This window comes from Chironomus tepperi, unplaced genomic scaffold (assembly GCF_022539635.2).
Source record: "Chironomus tepperi strain 1889 unplaced genomic scaffold, CSIRO-AGI_Ctep_v1 contig_364, whole genome shotgun sequence".
In the NCBI taxonomy this organism is placed as follows: domain Eukaryota; kingdom Metazoa; phylum Arthropoda; class Insecta; order Diptera; family Chironomidae; genus Chironomus; species Chironomus tepperi.
The window spans coordinates 700,747-724,750 of record NW_027226486.1 but is presented as its reverse complement, the minus strand read 5'-3'; the positions used below and the strand labels follow the sequence as shown (position 1 = coordinate 724,750).

At 33.2% G+C, this 24,004-nt stretch overlaps 1 long non-coding RNA gene across 1 annotated transcript in view; it reads right to left on the bottom strand.

Moving 5' to 3' along the window:
• The window catches only part of LOC139095419 (uncharacterized), a 47,369-nt gene extending 30,687 nt beyond the window's left edge, over positions 1-16,682 (bottom strand). The window contains exon 1 of the long non-coding RNA XR_011544868.1: positions 16,242-16,682. This is a non-coding gene — a long non-coding RNA (uncharacterized lncRNA). The remainder of the gene's footprint in view (positions 1-16,241) is intronic.
• Positions 16,683-24,004: the final 7,322 nt, after the last annotated feature.

Here is a 24,004-nt window from a genome sequence, read left to right as displayed (position 1 = left end):
ACAAAAAAATTGATTTAAAATTGATTACTTTAATAAAATTTTACAAGATTTTTCGATCACAACCCCAAAAAAAAAAAAACATTCCACATCCTCCATACTTTCCATCCTTTTCCTCAACCTCAATAACATGAAAATCTCATTCACAAAAACCTTTAAAGAAATGAAAGTAGGAAATACTTTTTCATCATTCACAAACTCACTGACAAAGAAGATGAGGAAAGAGAAAAATTTTCAAAAAGGAAGGAACAGAAAAGTCAATCTTTCAACTATTGTTAGTAAACATTCATCCTGCCACGTTTAGGACGAACGAAACAACAAACTCATCCACAGATTTACAAGCCCTGATCTGTCAGTTCACAAGTTATTGATTTCTGGTTTTTGTTTACCATCATAAATGCGGGTATTATATTATCCAACTACCCATAGCTGTACGATAGAGCAACAACAACAACAATATTAATGTTGGATAGAGAAGAAATGATGGAATATCATTGACGGAATAGGCTTAGCTAAGCTGTTCAAAATGAAGAAATGATGAATTATATTAGCAATTTGGACTGACTTATTGGTGAGAAATGTGAGGAATATTGGCGGTTTGGATGGAATAGGAAGCAATGAGTAGTAGGAATTTGTTGAAAATTTGAAATTTTAAAAGCCGTTAAAATTTAAATTTTTAAAAATCGGGAAAAATTTCTTAAAAATTTAAATTAACAAAATTCGTCAAAATTCAAATTTTCAGAATCCGTTAAAAATTCTCAAAAATTCTAATTTTAAAAGCCGTTAGAAATTCAAATTTCTAAAAGTCGTTAAAAATTCAAAAAATGCTGAAAAATTCAAATTTTCAATAGTCCTCAAATATTCAAATTTTTAATTTCCATAAAAATTCAAATTTTTAGAATTCGTTCAAATTTTTAAGTCTTTAAATATTCAAATTTTCAAAGGTCGTTAAAAATTCAAATTTTCAATGATTGTTAAAAATTCAAATTTTCGAAAACCGTTAAAATTGCAAAAAATTTGAAATTCCTATGAAAATGCGCTTTATCCACTCAAACAAGAATTCCATTCCAAACACAAGTCTTCATTCCCTCATTTTCAGCCACAGCTCTTGAAAAATAAATCGTCTTTCAGTGTTATCTTATTCAATGTAGACGAACAGAATTTGGAAATAAATTTTCTTGTTATCTGCCAGTCTTTCTTATTAAATTACTCTCTCAATCTACGTCGATGTGCTCTCTCTTCTTTTTTCTAGTCATCACTACGGTAATGGAAATGAAGCGGGAATTCTTACAAAAAAGTCAGTTGATGTTGATGGATTTTTATTCCTTCACATCCGCAAATATTTATTCCTTCATCTCTTCTTCTTTATTATGCGAAATGACCTTAATTTTGATGATTATTATTCGAACATTTCTCACAAAGTTAATGACCTAGAAGGAGGGATTTTTTGTTATTTTCTTCTTCTTCTTCTTCCTTGCTGCTTGTATCATTAATCAATGATTTTCATCATTGATTTTTTATTATTGTAATTATTTCCGGTACTGTCTTATATATTTTTTATGTTTGATTGATTGACGCGGATGTGGATGTGGATGGATGGAGCAAAATCCTCGGGGACTTTCAGACTTTTTTCCAGCAATTTAATTTCTTTTGTCACAAATGATGGCGGAATTGGAATTACAATTTATTTTCTTTGGAAGAAATTGTGTGGATTTTTATGGATTTTTTACTTCCTACACGGAGAATTTGTTTGAATTTGTAATTTTCTGATTGAAATTTGACAGGAAATAGGAGATAAAGTGGGTGATAGAATGTCTGATAATCACAAGCGACACGTAATGTTGATGACGTTGTAAAATCATTACTCTTGGCTTCTGGAGGACGGTCAAATGACGTCATAATTTTGAATAAAGTATGAACTTCGTGTGGCTTTCAATTGACGCTCAAATGAAGCCTTGTATCGCATGTACGACTTCCTAGTCAACAAATGAATATGTATCAGTCTTAGTCTTCGTCTCTGTCCCGAGTTCCGTCTCTATTCAGGTTTTTGTCTCAATCCCAGACTCCGTTTTTGTTTTCCGGACTCTATCTCAGTCTCCCGGTCTTCGTTTCTGTCTTCCGGTCTTCATCTCTGTCTTCCGGTCTTCATCTCTGTCTCCCGGTCTTCATCTCTGTCTCCCGGTCTTCATCTCTGTCTCCCGGTCTTCATCTCTGTCTCCCGGTCTTCGTCTCTGTCTCCCGGTCTTCATCTCTGTCTCCCGGTCTCCGTCTTTGTCTTTCGGTTGGTCACCGTCTCTGTCACGGTACCAATTCTCAGTTCTAATCGTCAAATTCGTTCAGTCTACAAAGCCACCATTCTCCTCACATCCCCAAAAATTAAAATCAATAAAATCAAAGTCCATCACCCCCTAAAAATCCCAACAACTAGCAAGAAAGGAGTGCCAAACTGACATACAGACAGTAAATATTCCAAAAACACAAAAATCCATTAGTCAACACTCTCAATGAACATGAAAGTACAAATAACTGTAATTTAATATGCAATTAACCATCGTTATCCTTCTGTACTGATTCATGCTTCAGACATAATATGCAAATTTTCAAAATAATATGTGTAATACGCCCACACACATATGTACAACAGATATAAAGTCTAGAATTTCAAAAAAAAAAAACATTAAAATCCCTTTTGCCTAATTAGATCCTTCTTTTATCCATTTATCATTTCCATAGGCAACCTGCAGACTTTCTTTCCGCTATCATCAAAATCTCATCTTTCAATTTCAATGAAAATCTCTTCTTATATCCAACACGATCTTTCTCAATTTATTCAGTCTTATCCTTATGACCATCAATTTTCCCTTTCTTTTCATACCCAGTCACTCATACCGCAACCAGCTTAGATACACATATGTCAGTCAATTTTAACAGTCAGCTTGGCTGGTAAAAATTGTTTTTTTGTTTTCTTTTTATTTTCACTTTTACTGTGTGTGGTGGAGCCGCACATACTGAAATTTTCACAATATTGTGCCTGATTACACACTTGAGATTATGATATGTGATATCTCGTTCTTCTTGCTTTTGTTTCTTTTCTATTTTTTTTCATCATCCTATAATGCGATACAGTTGTATTATAAAGGATGATGAAATTAAGTGATAGAAGATTGTTGGATATTAGGTGGATTAAGGTGCAGTTTTTTTGGACATGGAAGGGACATTTTGGGCATAGAAGGGTTATTTTGGGTATGGAAGGGACATTTAGGGTATGGAAGGGATATTTTGGGTATGGAAGGGTCATTTTGGGTATGGAAGGGACATTTTGGGTCTGAAAGGGACATTTTGGGTCTGAAAGGGACATTTTGGGTTGGTTTCTTAGGTTAAGATTGACATTTTATTAGCAATTGATGTATCACTTCCCCAAATTTAGCATCCAAGAAGCACAATAAAGTCCATAAGCTATGCTACATCATTGCTATGACTAGAGACTGTAAGGCACATTGCGGTAACTAGACGACACTATAACGACTGTGTTTGGCGCTGGTAACGGAAATTCACGACATGATGCTTTTCAGAACTGTTTAATGTTCAAAAAATAAAACCCAGATCATGTCCATAATCCAAATTGCAGTGCTTTAGATCAAAAATGAAGCATATACAGTTTTAGCTGACTTTATGATTGTCGACTTCCAAAAAAATCGTCATTTTAGGCACTTTTTGTCCCAGAGTTGACAGAACTTTAGGAACTTAAACTGCAAAAGTTCAAAAAAGCGCATCCACATAGGAGTCCTGCCAATTCTGACCCGTCCCTTGCTCATGTGCTTATGATTTACATCAGATATGAGCCACAATATGGTCGCTAAGACACACAAGATTGCCATATTACCGACAAAATATCAAAATTACCTTGATGCGACATGTTTGCACCAAAAAAAGTTCTACTACGTGCTGCACACGAGTCAAGCAACACACGAGATTTGAGCCTTCAAGCCAAAGTGAAAAGAATCTCTTTACATCACCTCAAAAAAAATCTCGTCACCAGGAAACACATCCGATAAAGAAAAATATATCACAATGATATTACAGTACGGGCCAAAAAAAAGCAGGCACGTGCAGTGTTGATAAGCTGAAGAATTCTCTTCCTTATCGTTTGCACGAAAAAAAAGGCCAACAAAACAAAAACAGAGGATAATTTTTTGGTAGGTCTTTTTTGTTGGATATCATCCATCTCATCGTCCTTTCTTCAAAAACAATTTTCTTCTATTTATCTCCACAGTTGTGCAATATATATTTATTTATCACACCGCAGAGAATTCAATTGACTTCGCATTGGGGATAATCGTAAAGCGAGCAAACAATCGGGTGTTAAAATATCATTTTCACGTTTATAAGTGGTGCTTTATTTGTCGATTACGATCTCTGTTTTTGTTATGTATTGTTTTAGCTAGATTTCAGGGGTATTTTGGCTGTGGTTTAGGTGGCTGGCTGGAGATTTAATTGCTGGAAGGTGGATATTGGTGTTTCTTTGACAACTATTTAATGTAGGAGTCTAAAACCTTTCTAATTACATGACATTTTCAATCTAAACTTTAATAGGTTCCGACCCGGTTCAGACGTAGTTCAGATTCAGTTCCGACAGGAATTAATACCAAAACTCTCACAATCTAGCACTTCTAGTTTCTACAGGATTTATTATCGGAGCATTCAAAATTTATCATATAAGCGGCATCAAATGGATGTTTAAAGCAGTGGTAATGATGCCGCCAGAGTAATTTTACGTAATTTGTGCCGCTCGGGATAGTAATTTTCCTTAGCAGCACAATGAAATCGCAAGGACGACGCTAAGTCTCTGCATTGACGGTAAGACATGAAGGTACCCTGGTGGCTACAAGAGGATCCCCTGGGGGTTGCACGCGGTACCCTGGAGGTTAAAAGAGAGAAGGCTGCATAAGTTACCTTGGTAGTTACATGAGGGTACTTTGGGGACTACAAGAGAGTACCCCGGCAACTACATGAGGGTACTTTGGGTACTACATGAAGATACCTAGGTGGTTGTATGTGAGGACTCTGACGGCTACAAGAAAGTTCTGTGACGGATACAAGAGGGTATCCTATCAGGTACATGAGGGTACCCTAGCGACTACATGAAAGTACCATGATGGATACATGAGCTTACTCTAATTTGACCCATTTTTACAGCAACCAATTCAATTCTACAACTCAAGTTATTGATCACAACTTTAATTTCCAAATAAGTTTGTCCAAAAACATCACCATTCCATCAACAAACCTCCAATTGACATCTTAAATTCCTTTCATCAATATTGAATATCCAATCAACTTTTTGATCCACATATTACATACACACGCGCTTAGGTCATCAGTCTTATGTTGTGACTTATATTCTCGAAAAACACATCTTCTTCTTCCATTACAGATTCATTCATATAATATAATGTGAGTGAATATGGTGAGGAAATAAAATTAATTATTACGGGAATAAAATAAATGAAAACGATAAAAGTCAGAAGCGATAACAATAAATCGACCAAATGCTGCTTTATGCCATATACACACAAAAAGTTTCCTTTTTTTTTTGGCTGTAAAATAAATGAATAAATGGTTTGATGCTGTAAAAGGAAGGCAACAAAAATTGTAAGAATAAGAAAAAAAGATTGAAGGAAGTGAAATGAATGGAAGTGGAGGGAAAATAAATTACTAAATTTAGCTTAAATTAAAGAATGATGACAATAATGATAATGAGAACGATGATGATGAAATAATGAGAAATTTTTGTCTTCATTATTAGAAGACTAGCTGTGTCTTCGAGACTCATCGAGATGGAATATTTTTATATCGTACTTATTAAAATTTCAATAAATGACATCTTTAAAGCTCTTATCATGTTTCATGTAGAATGGAGATTAGAAGGAAAAGTATAGGAAGAGAGGGAGACGTTTTTGATCAATTTTGGTATTAAGGAACACAATAAGGAAGACTGAAATAGAGCAGGATGTTGTCAAGTGCTTTTCCGAGCGACACAAATGACATACGTGAAGAAAACTTAGTCACAGAGCATTTAATGCTTTGATAAAGCTCTTTTATTAACACGAATAGCAAGTTGTCTTCATGTGGCTGCAATGTCGCCTTCAAGTGGCATTCTTATGGCTGCCATGTCGCCTTCAATTGGCATTTATATGGCTGCCATGTCACATTTATGTATGACATCTAAGTGGCCGCCATGTCGCCTTCATGTGACACCCATGTGACACCCATGTGGCTGTCATGTCGCCTTAATATAGAATCCATATAGCTGTGATGTCGCCTTCATGTGTGACACTCATGTGGCTGTCATGTCGCCTTCATGTGTGACACTCATGTGGCTTTCATGTCACCTTAATGTAGCATCCATATGACATTCATGTCGCATTCATGCGTCACACCCATGTGGCTGTCATGTCGCCTTCATATGGCTGCAATTTGACCTCCATGTGCCATCCTCATAACCTTCATTTAGCCATGCAACTTCTTTATTACTGACATTTGACCTTAACATGTATGCAGCTTCCATCAACTTCTAATTGAATAACTTTAGCAAAGCCTTTAAAGCTTCATATCGAAGCCATCTCCATTTATATCGCTCGAGTTTGATATTCTTAGGAATTGAACCACAATGTACATTCAGCATAACTGAATTTGTCAGAAATACTTGCTACAATGCTACATTTTCATCAAATCTAAATATAAATCTCATTCAACGCACATATGTGTAACAAAATACTTAGTAATCAGCATGACAACTCCACCTCTAAGGTATTATCTAAAATCGGAAATGATCTGTGACGTCAATGTTGGTAGGATAAAGTTACAATGTTTGCCGAAAGTAGTTCTAATTAAATTAGATAAAGTGTGGGATATTGGAAACAATGAGATGATATTTTGGTGGAAAATGGATATCCATTTGGATTTTTTCTGTGGATTTTGGTTGAATTTGTGCTTTTTTCAAGAGATTCAAGAGTCAATTTGGAATCAGACTTGTCGAGTAATTGGTAGAATATTCTTAGAAACTACATTTTGTAGAGAATCAAAGCAGTCATCCTGTTAGAGCTAAATTTGAACTGGATTGTCAGTCAATCGACACGAGTATGCTTAATTCCATATGGCTGTTATGTTGGATTAATGTCAAGCTCCCTAATACCCCTCGGTAGCTCAGTGGCAGAAGCAGGTGACAGGAAATTGTAAGACGTGGGTTCGAATCCCACTTGTGAGCATATAAAGAGAATCACTTCAATATGAGCCCGACCGTCCCACAATGATTATCCTGTCTAATAAACCATATCCAATCCTCAACCACAATCCCCCCCCCCCACTCATCAACAACACAAAACCATCTCTTAACTTTCCCCATAATCACATCCTCCTACACCAATCTAATACAGTGTCAATAACAATTCAGTCCTTTATCCTCCATCCATCCTCAAATGCATGTCATTCATGTTTATAAAATCAAAATTTTTCATAATCAAAAAAGGAGAGACTGAAACTAATTTACCCTCAAACATCCATTTACCCCCATCCACTCTCACACCCAAAAGACAAAGCCTATCTCATCGCTCCGACAAGTAAATCTGATCACAATATAATCTTCAATCTAAAATAAACAACAACAAGATGAAGAAAGATTAGAAGTAATTACTAGATGCTGTAAAAAAAAAGAAGAAGGAAGAAAGCTTGAAAATCCCTGTGATTCGTAACACAGTTTAGGCATAAACCACATAGCAATACATTTTCATGGCTTCATGTTGTGCCTTTTTCTTCTCATTCTCATATTTAACTGTTTATTTAATAATCTTTTTTTTTCCTTTGTCGGAAGGGAGACGCAAGAAGCAAAATTCTGAAGCTTAATCTTCTGCCTCCTCTCTCGTCTCATAAACTTTCCAAGCACACAATATTCAATGGCTGATGATGATGATAATGATGGGGGGATTCATAATAAGCAAAACGAGAACTTTTTTTTCAGACTTTTTTTTTTTTGATTACAAAAATGAGATTGAATAAAAAATTATGTATATTAATTTATTTTTTGTTGTTGTGCCTTCTTCCTCTTTATTTTTATTTTGGTTATCGTCAAAAAGGGACTGAATGATTTTGACCTCATCTAGAGTGTTTTATGGGACTTTTGTTTAGATAGTTAAGGATAGGAGGATTAATGGATGAAGTTTAAAATGAATTGTTTAGATGGGATCTTGAATAAGAAGTTGGAAGGCTGAATTAAGCTTGGATTAAAAGGAGAATTGCGTTCAGGATAAGCGGCACTCAATACTGAATCATAAGCTTAGCGACACCAAAAACTGAATCTTTGTTAAGCTGAGTGACCATTTATATTGAATTTAGCTCAAGATGAGCGACATTCGAAACCGAGCTTAACTCGAAATGAGCGACATACAAAATCGAGCGTAACTCGAACTGAGCGGCATTCAAAATCTAGCGTAACTCGAACTGAGCTGTATTCAATAACGAACTAACCACAAGCTGAGCAACATTCGAAATACTGAACCTAAATCAAGCTGAGCGACATTCAAAAAACTGAACTTTACTCAAGTCGAGCGAGATTCAATATCGAGCCTAACTCAAATTGCGCGGGATTCAATTATCGAGTGTTACTCATGTTGAGCGGGATTCAATACCGAGCCAAACTCAAGCTGAGCGAGATTCAATACCGAGCCTTACTCAAGCTGAGCGGGATCAAATACCGAGTGTAATTCGAACTGAGCGGTATTCAAAACCGAGCGTAACTCGAAATTATCGGCATTTAAACTGAGCGACATGACTGCCTCATTTGAGTAACTTTCATCCTAACACATTGCTCAAATTAATCAAAAATTAAAGCACAAAATAAACAACACTTCTGAAATCAGAGCACCAAGTAGCCCTTATCTATAAAACATTTTTAAAACATCAACAAATTTTCATCCATTCCACAACAACAAAAAAAAAATTGCGTTAATAATTCACATTAACATTACTCATTCAACTCAATTCATTTAATTTTACAGCAATTTTTATTTCATGTACTACAAAAAAGGCCGTTTTGGGATGCATTGCCATCCCACTCCATCATCATTGTCCATTCGAGGGTTATTATGGGGGTAATTTAACATTACAAGGATATGTGATGCAAAATTAAACATTTTTTTGTGCTTTTGTCTTGATTTGTTTTTTTGTGCTTAACACAAGCCATGCCTCCTATATCTTTTTATGATGAAAAATCTTTCATAATAAGGATCGAGAACATGATAATAATTTCATTCTCTTTTTTTTGGTGCTGTATTATTATTATGGGAACATTTTATTAGATATGGATGTGAAAAATATAAGGGTGGAAAAAATCTAATCTTCATAATTTTTATTTCCACAGCGTCGCACGCTTTACTGTTGAGCAATGAACATGAATTCTTGTTTTTTAAGGTACGAATATAATGAATTGTTTCTAAAAGTAAAGCACATCATGAACGGCATTCAATTCATTATATTAATTTAAATTTGCTGCTATGATACTTGACATTATGGCTGATGGGCATTGTTGATGGCTGTTGAGTGTGCTTTTGATGAAAATTAGGTTTATAAATTAATTTACGTGAATTGTTATGTGATTTTTTTGGGAATATATATTTTGTCTATACAAAAGGTTGCAGTAGGATGGGGAATAATGCTGTGTATAGTATGGGATGAATATAGGAGAAATTGAGGTTCATGGGGGGCTCATGGCTTCATTGTCAATTTTGGTTTATTATTGAGTTGATTGTTTTGAATTAGAGCTTCAATATTAGGAGACCTAGAGAAGATCCAGTCGAGCCTAGTGCCTGACCCACCCACTTGGTCACAAACCCTGACATAGACCTTCCTATAAGTTCAATTTCAAAGATTCACGCATCAGAAATTTGCTTTTTTAAATTTTTTTCCTTATTTTAAATTAATGAGCAAGTTTCAGCAAAGCCAACACAGAGATAAGAACCGATGTTGATCCATGAATGAGGTTGAATATTAATTACAGTAAATGAAATATTTAAAGAGTATTTTTAATGAATCTTTAAACATATCAGCTCGCATGTGTTTGTAAATAATTCAAGCTGATCTGATGAATTATTTTGCTGACCTGCTTTTGTGAGGATTTATTTGCATGCTTAATTTTTTTGGAATCTAAATTTAGTTCCACGTAAAAAAAAGTTTCTGCGAAATTGTAAGAAATTTCTCATGAAAAAAACTTTTAATTTTTGAAAATATCTTGCGGCAATTTCCTGTTGCTTTGTCGAGAATTCTGCTAAACTTGATGATAAAGAGAAAATGACATAAAAAAAGTTTTTCATCTCCTCATTGAAAAGTTTAAGGAATTTACATAAATAAGGAATTTATTTATGTCAGAAACTTCCTTCGACAGTAAAATATTTTTGTGTAAAGTTTCTACTTTGTTGAGATTCTGTGAATAACTGGATTGTATTGTGAGTTGATTTTTATAGGTAGGAACTACTGTTATGGGTTATTTTGGAGAATTCAGGAGTTTTTTGTAATTTAGTTGAGGAGATCTAGTTGAAATTTGATTGCTGGGTAGAATTTAACGGAAACTGAATTGAATTATGAGCTTATTCTGGCTGAATCGGTTCAAAATTATTTTAATCTGGCTGAATCGGTTCAAAATTCATTTATTCTGGCTGAATCGGTTCAAAATTATTTAAATCTGGCTGAATCGGTTCAAAATTAATAAAATCTGGATGAATCGGTTCAAAACTATTTTAATCTGACTGAATCGGTTCAAAATTATTTTAATCTGGCTGAATCGGTTCAAAATTAATTTAATCTGGCTGAATCCGTTCAACATTATGTCAATCTGGCTGATACGGTTAACAAACTCCATAAATTAACCTTAATTCACAAAGCATTTCCAAGAATTTATGACATCGACCTCCTTTAACTTGCACTTCTACAGATCACCAAACCACAATAAAACCTCCCACAGACAATGCATGCTCAACGTTCCATGAATTTCATATTACATAATCATCTTAAAAATTATTTCCATTACTTTTTTCTTTCATTTCACATTAAATTGAAAATGTTCATCACCATGACGAGAACGTAAAAGATTTTTCAAAGCTCCTAAAAAATTGTTCAATTCAATCTAAAAATCGAGATAGTTCGTGACTTCATTAAATCCTTTAATTTCACCCTTCAAAAGACTACGAGAGAGCTCAACTCATTTCGTCTCGTCAAATCCATTTATTTTTATTCTTACATTTTTGAAATTTATTTTTTTTCTTCAGCAATTCATTTCCGAATCGCATTCAGTAACAAATTACACCACAGTATTTTATCGCATTTATATAAATATGTGTATATAAATTTTAGTAAATAGAAAGCTGAGAGATGAAGGAAGGAATAATGATTGTTGAGGGAGAGTCAATGGAATCTTAAGGACTTTATTTTCAGTACAAAATCTCATTTCTTCTTAGTAATTTTAGTTCATTATTTTGGATTCTATTCTTCTGTCTTATTTTTTTCCATTCAGTTCTTTTGCTGCTTTTTAATAAAGAAAAATTAAGTTTCAGAGAGAAAAATTGTAAAGAAGTGAAAAGAGAAAGGATCTTTAATAATTGCAGTTGCGAAAAGAGTTTTTAAATTTTAAATTAATGGATTTTACGTTTGGATTTGATAGAAATCTTGAAAAATGTTTGGATTTTTTAATAGAAAAAGTCAATTTAAGTTCTGTTAGTTGGACTTAAAATCATCAAGTTGAATTGTGGAAAATTAATTTAAATTTGATTAAAATCATGAATCATGAAAAATGTTGAAAATTTGCGTATTTTAAATTGAAAATGTGAAAATTTCAAAGTTCACAAATTTCAGATTTTTAATCCAAAACTCTACATGTAAAAAATTTGAAAATTGCAGTTTTTTTAATCAAAAATTTAGAAAATTCAATTTCGTAAGTTTGTAAAAATTTGAAAAATTCCTAAATTTGCTGAAAATTTTGAAGAAAAAATCGAAAAATTCGACAAATTTTCGTATTTTCTGATTGCAAAAGAATACGAGGATGGCCAAAGAACTCTTGGAAAGAGGTTGATAATGTACCACATGACAATGGTGATTAAAAGTGGACAGCCAGCGTTAAAGACAGCTTCATAGCCAATTATTAGGTCAATCAGAAGGAAAATGTTAAAAGTTTCTCAAAAATTCCAATATTTGTATGGAATTTTCGACTTCTTGAAAATTGAGACATTTTGAGGTTTTGTTGGGACACAGCAGCAAGACTGAAAAGTACAGCAGCGTCCCGGAAAAATACAGCATCTAGCCGACCTAAATATGAGTCAATTCCTGCAATATAAATTCATAAATCCATCATGATGGTTAATTTCAGCTAATATTCTTCACAAACTTCCAAACTGAACAATCCACTGACCACAAAATTGTAAAAAATCACTAAAATAACAACATTCCCAAAAAACATCCTCCTCATCCACATTCATCTCTCATTTTTCTTCATCCATCCTACATACAAGACCAAAAAAAAAAGAAAAAATTGATATTAATGAGATAAGATGAGACTTGTGTCGACAGGATGAAAAAAGAATGCGGAAGGTTGAGCAAGCAAAGTCACAATCTTTAAGAATGAGAATAAATTTTATGTCATGTAGGTTCTTTAAAAGCAGGGCAAGCTTCTTGTTCTGTTTTTTGTGAATGGAGTTTATTGTGTATTGAAGATTTTTTGCATGTTTGTTGCTTCCTTTAGATGATGTTTTTTGTGCTGTTTTCTTAAGAAATTGAATTTAAAATTTAAGAATTTTTATCAATTTGTGAAGTTTTTGTGCTTGATCTTTGACATTTGTGAATATAAATTTATAATGCTGATTTGGGGAATTTTCAATTTTTATTTGTAATCTTTTTAAGATTATTTAAGAATTATTTGTCAAATATTACTTTATTTTGCGATTTTCTCGAATTTGTTTCAACAAAATTTAATTTTGTCTCTTTATTTCTAATAGTCTCAAGGCACAGGCTCTGATTTGAATTAGAAATTTTGCCGAATTTTCACAAACTTATTTAAATTTAATGAAAATTGGAAAAATTGTACAATTTTTATACAGGGCAGCATAGGTAGTGATTTTTCGAAAAAGGATAGCAATGATATAACTTTTCATGAATTTCTTGGAAGGTGGAGGGATAGGCCCGAGTGACACAAATGATCTAAAGTGAACTAAAGGCTCAGCTAAACCTGTGTGGCTCATTTGTCCCATCTTTGGTGAGAAATGCCCAAAATTAGATTTATTTTTGAATTTTTGTCTGCAAAAATCCAAGCAATATAAAGACATTTTTAAAAACTTCCAGGTGGATAGGGGACTGACCCCATCTCTAGTGTCTAAACCTTCAAAAAAATTCATTTCTTATTCAAAACCACAAATAAATTCCATTGAAATTCTCAATTTTTTCTCTCGTTTCCAAATTAATCTTTATTTCTACTCTCAACAGCATGCATCATTAGCATCCCAAAAAACAACAAAATCAAGAACATCATCACGAATGTTCAGACACACAAAAAACAAAAAAAAATATTTTAGAAACAGAAATTCATTGTATAATAATTTTTAATTAAAATCGCATCGCACATCTTCATGAATGAATGAATTTTGAAGAAAGTAAGAAGATTAATTATGACTTTTTAATTATTTAATGCCTTATAAATGGGTGCAGCTTTCATTCAATTGTTTCATCACATTTGATATATATATTTTTTTGCAGTTTCATTTCTATGGAAATTATGTGCATGTGATGCATTTTGTTTGAAATTCGTGGAAGAATAGCTTATGATGTTGTTGGGGGAAAAATTATTTTATTTTATGCCATAAATGGGGTTTTATTATTGAAAAATATTATTCATATGTGGATTTTTGATTGCTTCATTATGCTGCATTATGGATGTAAATTTTCTTGCTTATAAATATGGCTTTTTTGGTGATTTAATTTATTATTTTTCTATAAATTTAAATCAATTTTTAGAATTTTAGGATTATGGGAAGTGAAATTCGACCAGAATTTTGATAAATTTGCTAACAAAAAGGCCAAAAAATGTACAGAAATCCTCAAAAATTTGCGAAAATTCCAATCAAATTGTTCAACTTCCTAACAGACAAAGATAGCGCTTTTAGGTATTATAGCGGTAGTACTGTATCATGACAGCATGCTCTTTGTCTATTAACGGCATTTATTTGACGGCAATACGGCTTGTATTCACTGAGTCGAAGTAGCTCTTTAGCGTAATGGTCTTGTACTTCGACACTTAACCGATTTACAAAGATCTAGCGATCATAAGTTCGAGATTCGGCATGGAAAAATGTTCACTTGTCCTTTTTCGAATCATGTGCTCTGGAAACTCAACTCAGACTAAGTTTAGCCAATCTTTCTAGGCTACAAGCCCCCATTGACAGTAATGTCCGTAAAAAGAGTAAAAATAAGTGATACGGATCACATTACAAACTGTAGGTTCAGGTTTGAATGTGGTAATTTGACGGATTCTTAATTCTCGACGTCATTTTATGGCTTCTGCTCTAAGGCAACTTCCGTATTAATAAATGTATCAGGAACGGACTTCAAAATGATCTGCAGCCGAACGTTTTTCATTTGTGTTGCTCGGTCAGCACCAGATCAATCCCGAGATTGAACCATAATCAGATCCATACCTCAATAAATCCCACAAATCCACTTAATCCTTCATTTTAAAGCCGATAAAAAAAAATCCAATAATAATTCTATTTTTACCATCACTCTCAAAATATATCATAAATAAATTTATTCAATTCCGCACATACACATCATATCCTCACATATTTCCACGAATCCCAAAACATACAAATATAATGAATTTGTTCAACTTGACATTTTGACCTATCCTTTTTTTGTCATTGTATTATAAATAATTTATTAGATTTCCAAAAAAATAAATAAATTATGAATTAAATATGATAAAAAGGAGATGAAGAGGTCGACACATGTGAGGAATATTTAGATGTATATTGTAGATGAGTTTCATTCAGGTTGACTATGACTTGTATTTGATTTCTTTATTATTGAATTATTTGAGTCATTATTGAGAGGTTTGATCATTTTAGATGCAAATTTAGGTTCCCGAGGTCCGAGTAGTATCAGTTTCTTGGTTCCGATCAGACAAACCCGTTCCGATCTTGGTCCCGGTCTCGGTCTTCGTCATGTTCTTGAGAATTTGTTTAGACCAAGACTTCGGGAAGCCTTAGTCCAAATTTCAATTCTTTTTTTATATCTTCTTTGTCACATAAGGCTATCCAAGCTATAAATAAGGCTGTCCACTCTTAAAATTCACCAAAATTAAATTCCTCAAAATCAAAACCTTTACCAAAATTCACAAAAATATCCATCAAAAAATAGAATAATAATCCACAAAAAGAAACCCTCAAAGACAAAAAGTGGCAGTCGCTATGGCACTCGTCAGACAGAAAAAGTCTCAAAAAGAGTGTAAACGAAGTTTCAAAGGTGTCACTCGATGGGATTCATTGAGTATCATTAGTAAATCCCATAACGATAAAATATGTTTGAGTGAGAAATTTTTTTTCATTTAAATTCACAGCCATCAGACACGAGAATACACACCAGAAAAAAAGAGCGTAGAATTCACATGAGAATTTACCAAAACGCAAATCCGTAAATGGAAAAAAAGGCAGTATCATCAAAAAAATATGTATAAAAAGGGGTTTGATCGTAAGTGATGTCGGTTAGGGGATTTAGTATTATTACTCGGATTTTGTATGGAAAATTCGACTCAAATTGACTTGACTCCATACCGATTTGAGTCGACTTCGAGCTATGAGGTTCAAAAATTGTAGTGCAGCACTTGAAATTGGGAATTGTCAAGTGGATGCCAACGATAGAGTCAGCTTCAGGTGACATCTATGGGGGGTTGATGGGGTCATGGATCACAATTGTTCTGTTCAAGCATTTCTAATTTTTTTGGGGTAATTTTGTAATTTCTAACCTCAAAAATCACAAAATTTTACAATCTTGACAGGTTTAGACCCCAAAAAACCACTCCCTGGCATCATTCTTGACACGAAAAAAAACTAAAAAAATTCATATAAATTCAAGAAGCTCCAGACAAACCCCAGACATCATTTATGATCCAACCCCATTAAGGATATATGTATATATGTATAAAAATTCTTTAATACCATTTAAGTGAAGAAATTATGTAAATTCATCACATCGAAATTGTATGTATAAATATCCCATAAATCTGATTGAAGATTGTAACACTTGTAACATTTGCACATCCAATAACAACAGCACACACAAAAAAAAGAAGTGTAATTTATTCACTGACTGACATTATCACTATCAGCTATGGTAACACATCACAAATAATGTATGGATGTCATACCATCAAAATACATTAATCTATCAAAATCAAAATGTATTCAATCACTTGATTCCTTTTATTTCATTGGATATCCTTTAATTTTTTTGGATTCTATTAAGCCTGCCTCACTATTCACAATAATTAGCAATTAAATTGCATTTCTCTTCTTTTTTGTCATGCACAACAAAAAATATTTTTTTTTCTTCCTGTTTTTTTGTGTTTTTTTGTGTATCCGAAACCGTCAACGTCTTTAGTAATCGACAACGAATGAATGACTGAATTTGATTCCGAAAAAATATTTTTCTTCCGTTTTTTTTTTTCTTTCTCATTTTCGGGTTGAAAATGCACCAACGACAGTGCCGAAGTCATGAAAAACCGAGAGAGAATTTTGAGAGAAATTTTTCTGTTCCAATTTCCAGTCTGTTCCTGTTCCCTCCGTCTTACTTCTTACTGCTTAATGACGATAATAATAGTAATGATGAACGTGAGTATGTGAATATATGGAAGGATATTTGCATTTGCTGTTTGGATTTTGTTTGCTTATGGCCTTTTTTTTTTGATGTTAGTACACTTGATAATCCTCCCCATTACAGTACATACATACATGTGTACCTACTTGTGTGAGAATTCTCACAATTTAAGGATATGGTAGTAAATTTTGTGTGATATATGTAGCATGGTAGGACAGTCAAATTGTTTGATTAATTACTTTGATGATGTGAATCATTTTTTTTTGTTTTGGTGTCGACCCCGCGTTGTCCTTCCGGTAGGCAAACAACTTTAATATGAATTGTTGTTTACTTTTGTATTAATCAAGGTGATATTGCTTCACGTTTGGCGGTAAATATTTATTTGATGAGTGATATTGTTGATTTTTTTTTTGGGCTATTATACATCAATGAGGGCAGTTTTGAGTGATATGAAGGCAGGGGTTGAGGTTGAGTCGAATTTTTTAGGAAGTCGAGTCGACTTGAGTCGATTTTTGTATGCCAAAACATAATGTTGCTTCTTGGAAGGGACAATGAGTTGATTTCATCAAATTCAGCATCAATTCAGTATCTCGCTAGATTCATATCGACCTTAAGCCATATATTTTGCCGAATTTACACCATAAAGCTCTCGGGTACAGACGATCCCGAGCGGCACCAACCGTCCCTGTGGTAGCCAAATGGCAGTCATGCGGCGCTGCCGGCTGCCGACTGCCTTGAATCAAGGCAGAACGATATTCGCCATACGACTGCCTTTCTGCCTTGGTGGCGCTCCCAGATGTCGATTTATCCGCTTGAGCGGCTGCCACACAACCGCCATTGCCGTTAGATTGCCTTGCCTTTTCATCGCCGTGGCGGTGACATGAAGGCGCTTATGCGGCGGTCATCAAGGTAATATAATGGCACTGCCTTGAAAGTGCCGTCTGCCTGCTTTGTTACTGCCTTCTGAAATCTGTAATAAAACTGTTATAATAAGACATAATTTAAATTTTATTTTTCAGTTAGGTAATAATTTTCTCTTTATTAAATCAATAAAATAATTTTCACATTTTATTTATTACTTTATTATTTTTGTCATCATGAATTATACGGTTTTCTGTGTGCATGCAATTACTGGTTTCATCTAACTTTTCGTTCACTCCTTAAGTATGAAAATTGACAGCATCACGAAACAAACAAAGATCGCCAGGGTAATTTTTCATATGAATTCGACCTGAAATGAAAATGGGCATTTAGTTTAATATTTTTTGTGCATAAAATGGTACACAACTAGATACATACCTTAAATTTTCTAATCTCTTTATTATTTAAATGTTACCTCTCAATTTGAAAACACGTGGACGCATATTATTGTTGACGGTGGTCACATGGCAGTCACATGGCAGTCACAAGGCGGTGATTGATTTGGCTAAATCAAAAGAAAAATCTAAGAAAATTTGATTTTTATTCACTATACGTTCCTTCTTTAATGGAGTGATTGGTCTTTGTAACATGTACACTCAATTAATTGACAGCAATTGTCTTAAATTTCACTTTCCACTGTTTATCAAAATTTCACATATATTTTCTTGTCTTTCACATTATCACTTAATTTTATTTAAATTCCATTACTTACATCGTTTTCCTGTTGTATTTCAACGATTTTTGTGTTTTGTTAGGTCCACTATACACTCTAGATTAATTATTTTGCCAATTTTTTTTGTCAGCGATGTTAACACTTGAAAAATTAAAACTCAAATGAAGAACGCATGGAAAAATTGTTACTCTACTGTTATTGAAGGCAGTCACAAGGCATTCACAAGGTAGTCATAAGGCAACCACGAGGTGACCATGAGGCGATCTTACAAGGCAACTGGACGGCAAGCAAAAGGCAATCACAAGGCAATTATATGTCAGCCACAAGGTGAACATATATGGCAGTGCCTTGTGGCAGCTTTAAACATGGCAAGGCAGTGTGAAGGCTGCCACATAGCTGCCATTGCCAAAAAATGCCGCTCGGGGATGTACCTTTCAATGATAGAACGAGTTTCATATGACATCTGTGGGAGTAGAATTGACAGGATTTTGGGAATCCGGATCCCAAAAGTACAAAAAGACGCCTCCATTTGATGTACTGTCCTTTAAATGACTCTATTGAAGTTCGGATTCCAATGGAAGCTTCTCCACTTTGTAGTCCTGCCAACTTTATGTGAGGTCATCCCTAAAAAGCAAAGAGACTGCTTTTTGGTACCGTTGTGGTCTGTCTGTACCATGAAGGCATGTTTATTGTCTATTAGGGCATGGATCACAATTGATCTGTTCAACCAGCCAAGGAAGTATGTTAATACCGGTATTACATACATTTTTAATTTCCTACTAAAGATATACTTCCAAAATAAAAAACTTTTATTTATAATACCTACATAGCCTATAAATATTTTTGCACTTGTCTGGATTCTTGGAAATATTGCGTTTGATATTAATACACCTACAGCTATTAAACATTTTTTTGCGGGTAATTACGTTATCATTGAATTAATTTGTGTCAATTTATTTATATTATATGTAATAATGCATGAAAATATGGTATTTTTCATGCAATAAAACACAAAGATATATATGTAGAAACAATTGATGTAAAATGAGGTTAATTGCTGTTAATTTAGATGAATAACGATGAATTGGATTTAATGGTATCATATTTGATGGAATTGTGGAAAATATTTGATCAATATTGTGGATCAATGGTTGACTTTGACGTTTTGTGTATTTTATATGAATGGTTATTCAAAACTTTGTGAATTGTTGCATATTTTGCTGATTATTGTCAAAAGTCTTCCCAATTATGAAGAAGCCCCAAGGGATGCATCATGACGATGACGGTCCAAATGCATTCATGACGTCATGGCAACGTCATAATCATCTAAAGCCACATTGAAAGTAGAATAAATCGTAATTAGGTTAATTAATAGAATCACGAGCAGAACATCCTCTCTTAACCACCTACCACCCCCAAACTAAGGGGGGAGGATGGGGACGACTCACAAAACTCCCAAACTTGCCATATTGAATCCAAAACCTCCAATTTCCATCAACCATAACAAAAAATCCCACAATTCATCCACAAAATCCAACAAATTGTCACTCAAGTGCACATGAACCATGAACATCCATGCTCATCCACCTCATTCACATCCTCAACCTTGAAAAATCTAATCATTACCTATCCAATCATCGTCATTCATTCAACAACCTTCAACTTAATTTCTATCTAGCCTCTTGAATAATCTCCATGCAACAATATAATTTTCATCATCATGTTCATCACCATCCATCCTTCTCCTTATCACAATCATCCACAATTTTCAAGCACATTAATCCACTTGAGACTTGTCGCCTTTTTTTTTTTTTTGCACACATTCTTTCTTCCTATAAACACGTCCAGTGGATCTTTGATAACATTCTGCATGTTATGTGAGATTTACACATGTCAACAAGTCACCAGCATGTTGCTTGTTATCACTTTAAGTTTCGCTTGAATGGCGTGGATGAATGGGATGGAATGTGAAATAGAAAAAAAAATTAATTTTGTCTCGTTTTCTAATCCTTTCCGAGAATGGAACAAACTGTATATGAGGAATGAATTTAAAACTTGTTTTGTTGTTGATGATGAAACGTGTCTTTTTTGAGGGGGAGGTGTTGGGTTTAATCAGATGCTAAATTTAGAGCTTAAGAGATTTATTTTGTGATGTTGTTCGAGTGTGATTAATCAATGAAAATTTTTATTGAGATCCTTTGAAGGTTGTTGATGAAAATTTTGGTTTTAATTGATTTTTGGAACTGTTTGGATCAAGGGGTGGAAACTTTGAAGAGTCTTAAAGTATCTAGCACTTGCTGACATGATTTGCAATTTTTTACACATTCCGAAATAATGAAATCATGTCAAGAACAGCCAGGATTAATTTGGGAATTTTTGGGACATTTTGTGAGCTTCCACAACTTGATTTTGACTCAATTTCACTGAATTTTTGCATTTTTTCATCATTTAGAGCAGTGCTAGACAACCTGTCTGCCGTGACACAATTGCAAAGTCATGAACTAGATTCCATGCGCATTTTGGCGATCGTTTTGGTTTTGTTGATGATTTTAGTTTCGGCGATGGTTTTGGCATCTCCAAGTTGTCCAATAGCACAAAAAGGTTGCCCTCCACTGATCTAGACTCAAAAAAATCTCAAAAATCCGCCCAAAAATCCAAAAATAAATTTCTCAGAACTCCAATTTTTTCCATTTTTTCTTCATTTTGCAACCAAAGAAATTTGTTTTTTGATGAAATAAAAAAGACATTCAAAGGAAGGATTGCGATGAAAAAAAAATTGATACATTTGTGCATGTATCGTCATTTATATCTCAAGAAAAATATGTTTTTTTATGAAGATCAAAATATTAATTTCAATACATGAGCATGACATTCATTTTCTGAGAAATTATTGAGAAGGAGAATTGACATACTTTGTAGATAAATAAACAAAGTATCAATTTTAAAGGAACTTCTTATTTAAATTTTGGGGAATTGGTTTAAGAACCAAACTTCCATTTTTTCGGAAAATTCTTCAATTTTGTAGAGTTTTTCGTGAAAAATTCTAAACATTTCCCAAAATTTGCTATTGATTCTAAGCAAATTCAACATTTCTCGTTCCCTAACTGCACCATTCCCTATAGGTGTAGGCACGGTGTACTGTTTGGCGAGAGGACTGGATTGGTAAGTATTTGACTCAGTTTATCATCAGTATAATTCAAATATTTCATAGATAATGGATTAAGACTCCAAAACCAGCACAACCCCTACACCCCCTACACATCCTACACTCCTAACACTCCTTACACCCCCTTACATAGACTCCCTTATACTCCCTTACACCCCTTCTTCATCTCTTCATCCACAACCTTACTATCACTTCCTTTCCAAAAAAAAAGTCTCCTTACCACCATAGTTTCCATCAAGTAATTAACTCATTCATTTCCTCGACATTAAATGTGATGAAATAAATGTGAAAACTTTTGAATGATAACATCAAGCTTTATGTACCCACATATGTATAAGTGATAACATATCCATTAAATGCTAAAAGATTTGCTTATCTCGACAACATTACGAGTGTGAGAAATAAAAGGAGATGAAAAAAAAAATTTATAGGAATAGAGCTCATTAAAACTAATTTTCACACACTTAAGTTTCTCAATTTACAAATCTTCAAGCCATTATCAAGTTTAGTTGGATGTGAGAAGTAAATGTAAGAAGTATGGCATGTACTAATAGTGTAAAAAAAAGTAGTAAAAAAATCTTTTCTTTTTTACTTACTTCTGGAAAGGAATGAAAAAGTTTTTTCTTCTTTCAAATTCACAAAAAGGCAGGAAAGAAGCTCAAAAGGAAAAAGGGAAAGAAAAGTTTTCTTGAACTAAAAATATCAAGCCTTTCATTTTAGAAAATGAAAAAAAAAAGAATTCTTTTTTTAGTTTTTTTGAAGGACTTTTGGGATGGAAATTGTGGACTTTTTAATTCAGATTGGCTGGAATTTGAAAAGGAATTTAAAATTGTTTTAAAGTTGAAATTTAAAACAAAAAATCAAAATTTTAAATTTTTTGAAAAATCTCAAAATTTAAATTTTTGAAATTCAAAACTTTAAAAATTTTAAATTTTGATATTTAAAACTTAAATTAATTCAAATTTTTGAAATTTAAAATTTAAATTAATTCAAATTTTTGAAATTTAAAACTTAATTTAATTCAAATTATTGAAATTTAAAATTTTAAAAAAATTCAAAATTTAAAAAATTCAAAATTTAAAAAATTCAATTTTAAAAAATTCAATTTTAAAAAATTTACGGCCTGTTTCACTAAAGTGGATTATCCTCGAATTCGGATTATCCACTTCAGTTTTTTGGAAATATATCCAACATTTTAGAAGTTTTTAGAGATATACTATTTGATACTTGTAGAGTACACTTAAACCTATATTTTCGTATATTTAGTATTTTGGGTTCTCAATTATTGACAATTTTAAAGCAGTTATTGCGTTAAATCTAGTAGATTTGGCTGAAAAATTGAACAACTAATGCATCTTAAGGACCAACAAAATTAAAAATACATAAAAATGTCAAGGCTGGGTCACATTATTATAAACTAAAATCAAAAATATGGCAACTCTTAAAATGTTGGAGATATTTACAAAAAACTGAAGTGGATGATCCGAATTTGAGGATAATAAACAGGCCGTTAAATTTTTGATATTTAAAAATTTGTAAAATTTAAAACTTAAACTTTTAAATCATAAAACTCAAAATTTCTTTAAAATCTCAATTCCGATGACAAACTGCGCTTGATCCTTTCCAAAATCCACTTCATTGCCAACATTCCTACTTCACTTCTTTAGTAAAATGTTCAAAAACTATTCCACAAAGCACAAAAAGGCATGGAATGAAAAATGTTTCAAAAAAAAACTTAATCAGGAGGTACAGAACTAGCTCATTAAAGCAAGTAAACCACACATACATCCATAGAAGTTCATAGCAGGCAAAACTACTCAAAAAAACTTTTTATGAATCTTTTTCATCATATTTTTTATACTTCAAGTTCCTCTCTACCCATTTGCTACTTGCCCTTCATCTCTATTACTCTCTAGTTTATTATTAATTCAACTTCAAAAAACTTTCCAGCTCATAAAAATATTCTTTATTTCTAGACGTTGACTAAAATGTCGTAATTTCTCTTGTAACTCGTAAGTCTCATAATTTTAATAGTTTGTAAAATATTTCAGCTACTGCTGCTGTTGTTCCTTACAAACCAGAAATATACACTCATTCACACTCTGTAGAATAGGAAAAGTTGGGACACGAAAAAACTTTGATATTCGTAATTTTAAACGATATTTTAGGGGAATCTGTGGTCATGGATGTGAGTTTTTGTGTTTTGTCCTGCTTGTCATGTCTCTGAGGGGCTTGTCAAGTCTCTGAAGGGCTTGTTAAGTCTCTGAGGGGCTTGTCAAGTTTCTGAGGGGCTTGTCAAGTCTCTGAGGGGCTTGTCAAGTCTCTGAGGGGCTTGTCAAGTCTCT